Below are 13,250 nucleotides of genomic sequence, written 5' to 3'. Positions count from 1 at the left end.
CCCCACCTTCAATAAATTGAAAAATTCCATCAACTGAAATCCTGTATGACCCTTTCAGAAGTTTGTAAGTCTTAATCATATCACCCCCTCTTTTCTCCTGTTTGCTAGTATCTGCAGTCTACAAATTCTTGATCTCTCTTCAGTATTCCATAATCCCGATATCATTTTTAACACTCCTTTACACTCTCTCCAATATATCAGAATCACAATGGAACCCAGGAGACTAGACCTGTGCACAATAGTCCAAGTGAGGTCTTATCATGGCTTTAAATTTTTAAGGAAATGAAAACTTATACTAGAATATTAATTAAAAAACTTTAATCAATACTTTCCTATATTTCGGCAATGTTACATTGCATCTTTTGAGATCACAAAAACTATGATATGTGCACGCAGGCACTAACACTGAGCAAATGAGGCTGAAGAAGGCAACTGAAGTCAGTCCTAGAGTCCTAAAGGTGCCCCCTAGTGGGCTAAATTGGGCTGTCTTGGTTATTGGGTTGATGTTCTTAGAATGCATGCTTCCCAAATTTGGGGCAGTCTCATGTACCTAAATTTGTTGAGGTTTGGAAAGTTTTTTTAGAGCTGAGGCTGATTCCAGGAATAATCTCTCTCATACTTATATTTGCTGCGGTGTAGTAAAGTGGCTTTCTTTCAGCGTATTCTGTGGTTGGTATCTAGTGAATGGTCTGCAAGTCCTGAGTAGCTGTATTGGTGAAACCGGACGTAGTCTTTATATTCGGATATCCTGATATATTAGCTGTCCTGCCTGTTTGGCCGTAATAAGACAATTTACAACTGCAAGGGACCTGGTGTACTCCAGATAGGTCTAGGGAAAGTGGCTGATCTTTGTTGGAGCGGCTAAGGAATGCCAAATTCTTATATGGTTTGTAACAGGTAGTCAGGTCATATTTTTTTAGGATTTTTGTTAGCTTTTCAGACATATGTCGGATATATTAGGAATGGTGATAGATTTAGCATAATCTCTGTTATGAAAGGGGGGTTGTGGTTAATTAACTGGTTTTATTTTTTTGGAAGAAGTTAAAGATATGGTTAAGTTCAGTAGTTAGGGCATTGTTACTTTTATAATCCCATATTGTTGAGAGGGAGGGGGGATCTGATCGCTGGTGAATATATCTACCTGTATGGGTTGGTTTTTATGTAAACAGAGAATGCCAAGGATCCTTCAGGTTGCATGTAATCGGGTTGTCCTCGTTTTCTGTAAAAACAGAGAAAGCCAGGGATCCATCAGGTTGGTGTGTAATCGGGTTGTCCTCCTTTATGTACAAGAAAAAAAGAGGTCTTATCAATGCCTTGTGAAGATACAAAATGACATTCTTATCTTTCTTTGTGACGTTGTTTCAGCATTGCAATTATCTTTTGAGTTGAATTTGCAATCTTCGCTACATAGCCTCTGAACTTCAACTTCCTATCTACTAATACTCCAAGATCCATAACCTCATCAGATTCTTCTAGCATAATCGCACCAATATAATATGACATTGGATATCTAATCACATCAAAGTGAATGGCTTTACATTTACTGACACTGAACTGACATTTCCATTTTCCCATGCCAACAATTCCAGCTGATTCAAATCATTCTGCAAGTACTGCACATCAGCATCATTCCTGATTACCTTACCTAGCTTTGCATCATCAGCAAATAGTTGTATGTCACTTATCAAATCCTTCCCAATATCATTAATGTATAGATTGAATAACAGTGGACCAAGCACCTTGTGGTACACCACTGTGTTTTTTTTTTTTTTTTTTTTTTTAATAATCTTTGTACTGGTTATGGGAAATCTACCCTTACATCACATCCAGACATCTCGTCCAGCTTGATATAGGCTTAAGCCTTTACAGTGTTTTACCCTATGCCTTCTAGTTATCATTGTAGTCATTCTCTGGTGGCAACGCCATGCCACCAGTGTGCCCTGTAGGGCCCTCGAAGAAAGAACTTTTATATCCTTCTGTGTAAGCCCAAGCTGTTTTAAGTCCTTATAACTATCTGCACTCCATACACCATGTAAAGAGATGGTGGTGCTGGTAAACCTCGGAGTTGCCTCATGCTCCTCCCGTATCTTACTAACTAGATCTTGGTTATTTTTATAATAATTTACTTTATTATTATGGCTATAGGCTAGTGGATGCCCTGTTCCCACCACCTGGGCATCAACTACCAAAACATCACCATCTCTTTAATACTTCAAGTCTTGCAAACTCACATCCCCTATATATCACTTTTTGATATCTGTCAGTCAGCCATCCTCTTATCCACACTAATATTCTATAATCCAAACCCATATTCTGCAATTTATGCAACAGTCTACCATGCTGTATTGTTAAAAGCCTTATCAAAATCTAAGAGTATCACGGTGTATCCATTCTCCTTGTCTAGTTCAATGGTAACATTGTTATAGAATGTGAGCAAGTCGCTAAAGCATGATCTTCCCCTTAGTAAACCCATGGTACTCATTGCAAAGTAGAGATTCACTGTCAACCCATTTCTGAATGCGAGCTATAACCAATTTTTTCAAAATCTTCACCACCACTCCTGAGATATTAACTGGTCGATAGTTGGATACATCAGTCTTTGCAACACTCTTGTGCAATGGAATTACCATACATTCTTTCCATTCCTGTGACTCATATTAAACAGCCCTGGTCAAAGGAATAGCCAGTTCAGCTGAACACTCTTTTAGCACACGTGCTGATATCCCATCAGTCCCTACTGCTAAAGTCTTATTCAGTTTGTGCAACATCTCTAATACCTCATCCTCACACACACGAGTTTCTTCATCCAGTGAAGAGGTAGCAGTGAGAGCTTAATGTTGCGTACACCAGGTTGATAGATTTTAACAAAATGGACACTCATTAGTTGAACAACCTCTTCTGCATCTGTAACCCTCATGGCATCTGCATTTAGAAGACTTATTGTTTTATATTCATTCTTTCTTTTACTTGCAGCATATCAATACAATTCTCATGGGTTGTCTTTAGTATGCAGAGCCAGTTTCTTTTCATACTCATACTTTGCTTTCCATACAACAATTATAACTACTCTTACGAATAATCTCTTGGTTAATAAGATTACACATTCATTTGATTCCTACGCTATTCATTCTTTGAATTCTCAGGACACACTCTGATATCACATCATTTAAGTATTATAATAAGTTTAGTTTAATCCTTTATCCAAGTGTGAGCAAACAAAGTTTGTGCCTGAAAGTATCTTCAGGACTGGGGGTAAGGAAGTACAACACCAGGCAACTCGTTGCAAAGGTGGAGAAAGATCTCATCACTCTTATCTCAGTATCTCCCATAATGCAAAACACATCTCCTTGTGTCTCTTTCTTTTAAGGTTACACGGTGATCAGCATTCATATTTGTTAAATTAGGGGCACAAAACACACGTGTTGAAAAGATTATTTTACTGATTAATAATAAAATAATAACTTTACGTTTCGACCCCTGTATTGAGGTCATCTTCAGAAGGATACATTCAGAAGTATAAGAAAACAAGCTACATGCTGTTGCACTCTATACAAGTAAATTACATCTACATTGTTAACTAATCTTTTTTCTTAGTCTGCCCTCTGTGGAAAAAAAAAGATACCACTAATAACAAAAAAGATTTCAAGAATGCTATTGCCATACCATATGTTAGAGGCATTTCAGAAAATATAGACAGAACACTAAACAAATACAACATCAAAACCACCTTTAAACCCCTGACAAAATTAAGACACCTACTCAGTTCTTCCAAGGATCCCCTGCCACACTTAGCCCACCCAAGGGTTTACAAAATAGATTGCACATGTAACATACCATACATAGGGAAAACAGGACAAACCATCCCAATCAGAAAGGATGAACACAAACGTCACATAAAGTACCTCCATTTTGGAACAACTGGCCTTTCTGACCACGCACTCCAAACATACCACAGAATTGACTGGAAAGGTACCAAGTCCCTCCCTACACCACACCAAAACCTGGTTCGAGCGGAAATTCAAGGAAGAATGTGAAATGCTCAAACATGATCCGAATCTGAATAAAAATGATGGTCTAACAATTCTAAGAATGTGGAGGACCCATCTACAACCTTCATAGCAACTACGAAGAAAAATCTCAATACAAGACCTAGTGAAGTGTTTTTTTTTTTTCCTTGAACATTCAATAGCAACCTGTACTGTACAAATCCAGAAGATAATCGTAATATAACTGTATAATTCCAGAAGAATCCTAGTACATGAGGACTTTAGCAGAGTTTATTGTAGTTTTTATTTTATTTTCGTTTATTTTATTTTATTTATTTATTTATTTATTTTATTTTATTTATTTATTTTTTTTTTCCACTAGAGGGCAGGCTAAGAAAAAAGATTAGTTAACAACGTAGATGTAATTTACTTGTATAGAGTGCAACAGCATGTAGCTTGTTCTTATACTTCTGAATGTATCCTTCTGAAGATGACCTCGATACAGGGGTCGAAACGTAAAGTTATTATTTTATTATTAATCAGTGAAATAATCTTTTCAACACGTGTGTTTTGTGTCCCTAATTTAACATCTCCTTGTGGATATGTGTAATGTTATGCATTAAGGCAATGGCCACTACCCATACCGGTTTCGACCTTTAATGAAGTCTCCCAAGTGCAAGCAAACAAAGTTTGCGCTTGAAAGTATCTTCAGAACTCCTATAGGTTGTGATGACCTCTCATTGCTTCTGCCTTGGTGTCTCTGCTACTGGGCCTGGCTCCCACTGACGAGACCTCAATAAAGGTCGAAACCAGTATGGGTAGTGGCCCTTGCCTTAATGCATAGCATTACACATATCCGCAAGGAGATGTACTTTGCTTTATGGGAGATACTGAGATAGGAGTGATGAGAGCTTTCTCCACCTTTGCAATGAGTTGCACTTCCTTACCCCCAGTCCTGAAGATACTTTCAGGTGCAAACTTTGTTTGCTTGCACTTGCATAAAGGATTAAACTAAACTTATTATAGTCTAACCAAGTGAAAAATAAACTCTCATCATTTAAGTATTGTTTAACTGCTTCCCATGCACTGTCGATATTCTTCCCATCTATCAACCGACCCCATTCCAATGAACTCAGTATACTTCTCAGCTGGTCATAATTTCATGCTTTGTAGTTCAACATGTAACCTTTTCAGAATGGAACATTCACCAACTTAGTCACTTCCCAAGTGGGTACTGCACAATCCCTGTCACCAACTGGAGGCAGAATAGTTACATCTTTAACTGAAATGCCCTCTGACATTATAATCAAATCTAACACTCTTTGACCTAGAGTTCCTCCTATCACATGCTGCTTGAGGAAGTTATCCTGCAACAGTTCAATAAATGCATTTTCATTATTCTCAAGATTCTTCTGCTACCCAATCAATATTTGGATAATTAAAGTCTTCCATTATGATTACTCTTTTTGTACTCATCTTTTCTCTTTGGTGATGCACTTCTTCATCACTAGCAACTGATCCACCAGGTCTGTAACAACACCCCGCTATGTAATTGAACTTGTTGGATTCCACCTCACACCAGACTTCAAACTCACTTCCACATGAAATACTGTTAGTAGCAGTACTACAATCATAGGTCTCAACTCTAACTGGATTCAAGTCATCTGATAATCATTACCAGCATGCCCCCTACTCTCCTATCTTTCCTAAAAATAGACTTGACCACATTAATCCAGATGTGGATGTATCAAAACCTTATAAAGAGAAATAACTTCCTTATATCTACTTGTTAATGTGTTCTTCAATAGCTAAGTAATCTTATGGGCTACCTTAGGAATATGCCCGCTAAACTTCAGTTCTCTGTCTACCACCACCCCTAAATTTCCAGCTTCGTCTATTTCCTGGAGTACAGTGCCATCAATATGATACACAGCTTGCAATCTATTTATCCCAAAATGCATGCTTTTACATTTCTCCACATTAAACTGACACCCATTATCTTTTGCCTATACTGACAGCCTATTTAAATCATCTTGCAAGCTCTCCACATCACTTTGATTAATTATCACTCTACCTAATTTTGCATCATCAGCAAACTGAATATTTCCTATATCATTTATGTACAAATTAAACAGCAATGGTCCCTGCACTGAACCCTGTGGTACACCACTAGTCACCTGTTTTTGTCTATTCTTCCCCTCCATATACCACTTTTTGATATCTGTCCAGCAGCATCCATTTTATCTACTTAACTAGTGTCACATCCATCGGCATTTGTTCTAATATGCATAACAGAGTTCCATGTGGTATTCTGTCAAATGCCTCTGCAAATCCAGCAGAATCATTATGTAGCCATTTCCTTTATCCAACTCTGTGTTACTCTTTTATGAAAAGATAGTAAATTACTAAAGCATAACCAATCTTTCACAAAGCTCTGTTGCCCCTTATACAGTATCATCTTTTTATCCATCCATTCTTCAATTCACTTTTTGATCAATTTTTCCAACACTTATCAATGGCTGAAATACTGGTTGGTTTATAATTTGCTACTACAGTCTAAAACTTACATTATCAAGGGAATTATTTTACTCTCTTTCCACTCCCTTGGAACTCTACCAGAACTGAACCTAGTTAGTGGTATTGCCAGTTCCCTTGCACACTCACAAAACCAGAGCTGATGGGCAATAGATGGTATTGATGGTGGTAGTAGTATCGTAGTTGGAGAATTAAGTAGTAGTGGAGAGAATGAGATGTATTTAGGAAGTGGAGTAGTGTGCCCTCCCACGATGAGTCCTTGGACTCCCTGGAGGTGCCACGTAATAATAATAATAATAATAATAATAATAATAATAATATCCCATAGCTGTATTTACATTGAGATTCTGCAGTATCCTAAGAACCAATTCATCGACCTCTGTTCCCACATTAGTGTCTGTCACATATGTTAAAGCAGTAACCTCACTACAATGATATACCCTTGTAAAATGGTCACTCGGTAACTCAACTGTTTATCTGCTTCTGTAAACCTTGTGACCATTATCACTCATTAAGGTTAATCTTCCATAGTCATCCTTCCTCTTACTTGCAACATAATGACAGAACTCTGTGATTTCCTTTGGTCTGCTTGGCTAGAGTCTTCTCATAATCTGATTTTCGCCTTCCTTGCCATGTTGGTCACCTTTCTCTTTATATACCCTCCACAACATTCTTCTTCTGCAGCTTGTTCTTAATGATATTACTCACCCATCTAACTCCTACTTGATTAACCTTTCTTACCTTAGGTATACAATTTAATATTGCTTCCTCTAGATGACCCTTAACCAGTGGCATAGCTAGGGGAGTGCGGAGGGGGACAGTCCTCCCTGGGTGGCACTTTTCACGTGAGACACTATTTTTCGACGATTCTTCTATTTATGTTAACTTAGTAATTTTATTGCTTAATTAATAATTAGTTTTCAACAACTATACGTACAACTAAAATAAACACGTTTACGGCACCCACATGATGGGGAGCATATCGGGGAGTGTGCAAAAAAAAAAAGTTAGGTGTCGTGAGCAATCAGTGACATAGTTGGGAGAGCAGACAAGGGATATATAAGGATTTGGCAGTGAAAATAGCTCTCTCTTAGTCCTCTGTTCTTTGTAGTGTCTCTCTCATTCAGGTGTGGGTTCCAATGGAAACAGTTCGTGGCGATGACTAGAAGGATGGTCAACGATGGCTGAAAAGTCAGATAGCGATCTTTTCAAGCATAGCAGCGGCACAATCATGCAGCCAGCGGAGACCGCAGCTTTATGCAGAGTCCTACGTGCCTACCCGTCGAAGCGGTGTCGCTAAAGTTATAGGAACAGCGGTGGTTCGTGATCGTAATCACTGGTGGTAGGAGGTCAGAGGAAATTACAGATAGCAGACCTAGGAACCTAACCAAAGGGAATCAGCAAAGATTAATGTTATGCCCACGTGGTCGGTAACGTAGAAACTTTTATCTTTTGTACTGAGAGCAGGACCAGAGTGAAAGTGCTAACCGTGTATGTAATAGGACCTTTTTTATGACTGTCTGGACTATAGTGTTTTACTTTGTGGCTAGATGTTATATTTCCAGAAGTTCATTGTTACTGAATTATGCACATGATAGAATTTTGGTATATTGTAGTCTAATCTGGGAAATTGAAAGATTGTTCATTTATATAACTGTGATAAGTTAATGAGAATTAGATTAATTGATCTGTTGGAAATATTTTAAGTGACTATTTAGTTATAATTAGATAGAATCTCTGAGAAATTTTGAGATATTCTTTTATGAACAAGTCATTATATGTCTAAAGCAAAATTTTGATATCTGTGTACAATACCTTAGTGTAAAATAAATGTTTTGTTTTCTATACCTAAGAAACTTGCCTCATTTCTCACGCCAATGTACCGCTTGCTAAAATTAGAACCTGCGTAAATTCAAGTGTGTGTGTGGGGGGGGATTTTAGTTACGGCTGCTGTCTAAGGAATAAACTAATAGAGTGTATAAAATAATAGATTCTAATGCCATCTGATCATCTGCGTGTTAACTCTCTGACAGAAATAAATTTTTGTATAGGAATCAAGATGGCGCAGCTGTACTAACAAATAAATTTTTCTTGATTCTGAAAAGGAGCTAAGACCAGAACCACAACAATAGAAAATTTGGCTCTCGCCAAGGGCATTCTCTTCGTTTGCAAGAATAGCACACATGATCCATCAGAAAGAAAGGTACCTGATGAAAATCGGCTCTAATTAAGACTATGCATTGTAAATTAGCAACCGGAGTAGCAGAACGATTAATCAAAAGACTTAAGAACTATAGATAAGATTTATAAAGGACAATAAGACACGACATACTATGATATAACAATTGATATAAAGGTTAAACAATATAGGTGCCAGAACTGAGCTCTGTGGAACCCCACTTGTAACCTTCTGCCTCTTTGATATTGTTCCACCGTACACAACTATCTGATACTTATCGGACAGCCGATTCTGAATTCAGTTGACCAACCTGACATCCAAACCCATTGCTGCAACTTTAATATCAGCTTATCATGTGGCATCCTGTCAAATGCCTTCGCTACATCCAAGAAAATGGCAGTACATGCCTTTCCCTCATCTACCGCACTTGTAACTTTATTATAAAAGGCTAGCATATTACTAAAACAAAAGCACCCCTAACAAATCCATGTTGACTCTCCCAGATAACATTACCCTCATCTGCACAATGATGTATACGGTCCCTAACTAATTTCTCCAAGATCTTAACAACTACCGATGACACACAAACTGGCCTATAATTAGACGCTTCCAGTCTGCTACTGCCCTTATGCAATGGCACTATCTTACCTTCCTTCCATTCCCTGGGCACCTTTCCTGTAGCCAGACTTTCAATGAAAAGCCAGGTCAAAGGAGCTGTCAGTTCCATAGCACATTTTCTCAAAACATGTGGTAAAATACCATCCATCCCACAGCTTTACTGATATCCAGAGTGCTCAGTATTTGGAGCATGCTCTCCTCCTGCACCTCGAACCTGCCCTATCCCTCTAGTATTAAAATTTACTCCTCCAGGATGAAATACATCAATAAAGTGTTCATTGAACAATTCCACTATGTTCTCTGCATCAGTCACTCTATTCCCATTTTTATCCCACAATGTCATTCTTCCACAATCATTTCTCCTCCTACTGGCCACATAGCTAAAAAATTCCCTAGGATTTTCTTTGGATCTTAGGGCCAATCTTTTCTCATATTCCAGTTTCGCCTTCCTTACCATACTAGTCACTCTCCTGGCCTGTCTTATATTCTTCATGCATCTTCTCTTCACCTGTCTCCTTATATCTCTTCCATATCCTCTTTTTTGCATACAATTCCTGTTTAATATTGTTTGTCATCTACTTTACTCCAAATTGTGTCCTCTTCTTCACTAGTGGAATACAGCTTACCATTGCTGCTAACAAATATTCCTTCACAATTTCCCAAGCACTAATGATATCCTGGCCTTCCAATTCCTCCCACCATGAAACTTCCCCAAGTTGATGTCTAAGACTATTATAATTACCTACCTTATAATTCCACATATGTTCCCATCTGTTTGATACTCCTGCATGGCTACTCATCTTCCAAGTCAAAACCACATGGTCACTCTCTCCATCTGGTGGGAGAAATGTTATCTCAGTTATTATCAGCTCTTCTGATGCTATAATCCAAAACTCTTGAACCCCCTTGTTCCCTGTATTACGTGTTGCCTAAGACATTTGTCCCTCAAGAATTCTAGAAATTCCATTCCATTATTGCTACATGCATGTTCCTCTCCCCAATTTATACTACTGTAGTTAAAATCTCCCATAATAATCATTCTTCTTGCACTTGCCAAGCTCAACTGTCTAAACATCTTCTGGTCCCCACCCTCTGTGCTCCTTGGTCTGTAGCAACACCCCACTAAATATCCTGTCTTGCCCACCTCCACCTCACACCATATGCTTTCAAAATCATTAATGTCAAAGCCTTCCAAAGCCTCCACTCTTAGAGGACATAGGTCGTCACTTATCATAAGCAGTACTCCACCACCACACTTTCCCTTCCTATCCTGCCGAAATATGCTGTACCCCACTACTTCTATTCCTGTTATTATATCCTCTTCTGTAAACCACGTCTCAGTGATCCCAATAATCTTTGGCCAGGCTGATGCTATTAGCGCCAGCATTATTCCCTCTAGACTCGACTGGGATCAGCGTTAACTGTTGTTGTTCCCCCTTCTCCCAAGTAGCCTTTCCCACAAAGGCCACCCCTGCTACCATCCACCTTGTGCATTCTAGTTTCCCTGCATTGACACAATGACTCGTTCAGAACAGCAATATCTCCAGATGCCTATGTCCTTTCTCATTCAAATACAAGCGGTCTCTCACATACAATTCCTCTCTGTCCTCAAACACCCTCCAAGCATCCACATATTCCAATCCTTTCTTCTGACACATTCTAGCTATTATGTTATTCAATATTACTGCTCTTCTGCTCAGCTCGTCACTATCATACCTAGGTAACATGCACACTATCTTTCCTCTCTGAGTCTTCTTACGTACTACCTCAAGTAAGAATCTCATATCTCTTGCTGCCCAATTTACATTACCCCTGAAGTCATTTGTTCCTACCATCACAATCATCTCATCCACCCTTTCGCCCCTCCTAATTGCCATAGCCACACTTTCTATCGTCCTCCAGGTAAACACTCTTCAAGCATCCTATCTTGCACACCACGGATCATTGAGTCACCATATACATTACACCTCTTATCATTCTCTCTCTCCCCTACTGTTTCCATTCTCTCCTCTTCTATCATTCTCATACCTCTCTCTCATTCCCTCTCTTCCATCATTCTCATACCTCTCTCTCATTCCCTCTCTTCCACTTATCCTATTCTCTCCTCTTCTATCGTTCACATAACTCTCTCATTCCCTCTCTCTTCTACTGTTCCGATTTTCTCCTCTTCTATTGTTCGCATAACTCTCTCATTCCCTCTCGTCTACCGTTCCCATTCTCTCTCCTCTTCTATCATTCCCTCTCTTCTACTGTTTCTATACTCTCCTCTTCTATCATTCCTCTCTCCTACTGCTTCTATCCTCCCCTCTTTATCATTCCCAAACCTCTCTCTCATTCCCTCTCTCCTACTGCTTCTATTCTCTCCTCTTTTATCATTCCCAAACCTTTCTCTCACTCCTACTCTGATTCTCCTTGCATACATCTCTTCCATTCTCCTAATTTCATCTTTCATACTTCTCATCTCGTTCACAAGACATTCCACCTCCTCTTTCAGCTCATCTATCTCTCTCTGCAAGTTAGTCACTCTTATTCACCATTCATTTAACCAATCAAAACCATTTCTGTAAACTTCACAGTTATTCAAGCCCTCCACACTCCCAACTCTTATTTTCTCATTCATACTTTGCTCATCATTCTCTCCTATCACACTACTCATCTCCCGACATTCATTTCCCGTTCCTGAAGCAACTAGGTCAGTTATTGAAATATCTAATTCATTGATTTCCTCCCACTGTCTGCATTTTGTGCATATACGCACTCCCCCTTCTCTCTTCCACTACATATCCAACTCCTGGGAAGCATACATGCCACAAAGTCCTTTATTATGTTACGTATAATAGAGTTCTTAAATGGCAGAGGACTTGGTGAAATGCCATTTGTGATTGCGTCCACCATCATTCCTTACTGCCAAGTAAGTAACTACTAAACTAATCGCTAAAAAAAAATATATATGTGAACACTGTATCACAGATATATATATATACAGGGTGTTCGGGATAAATTTGACAGTTTCGTAAGGAAAAAGAAAATCTTCTTTGTATCTATTAAATTTAATGAATTGACAAAAAAACATTACAGGCAGAGTTAATTACAATACTATCAACAAGATTTACTCAAAATAACCACCATTAGCATCGATCACAGCTTCAATTCTGCTTCGGAACCTCGAACAAGCTGATGCTACAGTCTCCCTGGGAAGGGCCGCAAAAACTGTTTTAATTTTATCCATTAACTGGGCTTTTGTATTACTGGAAGTGCGATTGGTGTCTTTTTCAACTGCGCCCCATACAAAACAATCCATGGGGTTAAGGTCTGGGGAGTTTGGAGGCCAAACATTTGGACTGGTGAAGTCGTAGAAATTTTCAGACAACCATTTTTGACTTTTCCCAGAGGTGTGGCAAGGGGCCGAATCCTGCTGCCATACATACGGCCTACCATTGGCTACCCTTGTTATCCAGGGCTTGACTACAGTTAGCAACTCCACGAACAAAGCCCGAATTCCAATGCCAGGGTTCTTCAACACCTGTTCCTGCAGATTTGCGAGGAATTCTGCTGTACGAACGCAATCAGATCGTCTGCTAGGGATCTTTCTTCTTGCTACATCCTCGTAGTCACCATTGCATGTCTCTAGTTCATGCCTGATTGTTTTTACTGTATTCAGGGAGCATTGGGCAGCAGTCGTAATATCCTTATTTTGATGGCGGGCACGAATCATCATGATACAAGTTATTCTCTTCCATGATTCAGGTGGGTTCCAGCTATCCATCCTTTCTGACATCTTGTATATGAATGAAGAAGGGTCCAAACTTTTAAATGAAGAGAAGTGTGTGTTAATACATGTAACTTACGGAAAAATATAATTAATTATAAATATGTCAAATTTATCCCGAACACCCTGTAAATAAATGCTAAATATAAACACACACACACAC

This window comes from Typopeltis vanoorti, chromosome 13 (assembly GCF_054136105.1).
Source record: "Typopeltis vanoorti isolate ZY-2024b chromosome 13, IOZ_Tvanoo_1.0, whole genome shotgun sequence".
Taxonomy (NCBI): Eukaryota; Metazoa; Arthropoda; class Arachnida; order Uropygi; family Thelyphonidae; genus Typopeltis; species Typopeltis vanoorti.
The sequence above is the reverse complement of the archived record's forward strand: the minus strand, read 5'-3'. Positions refer to the sequence as shown.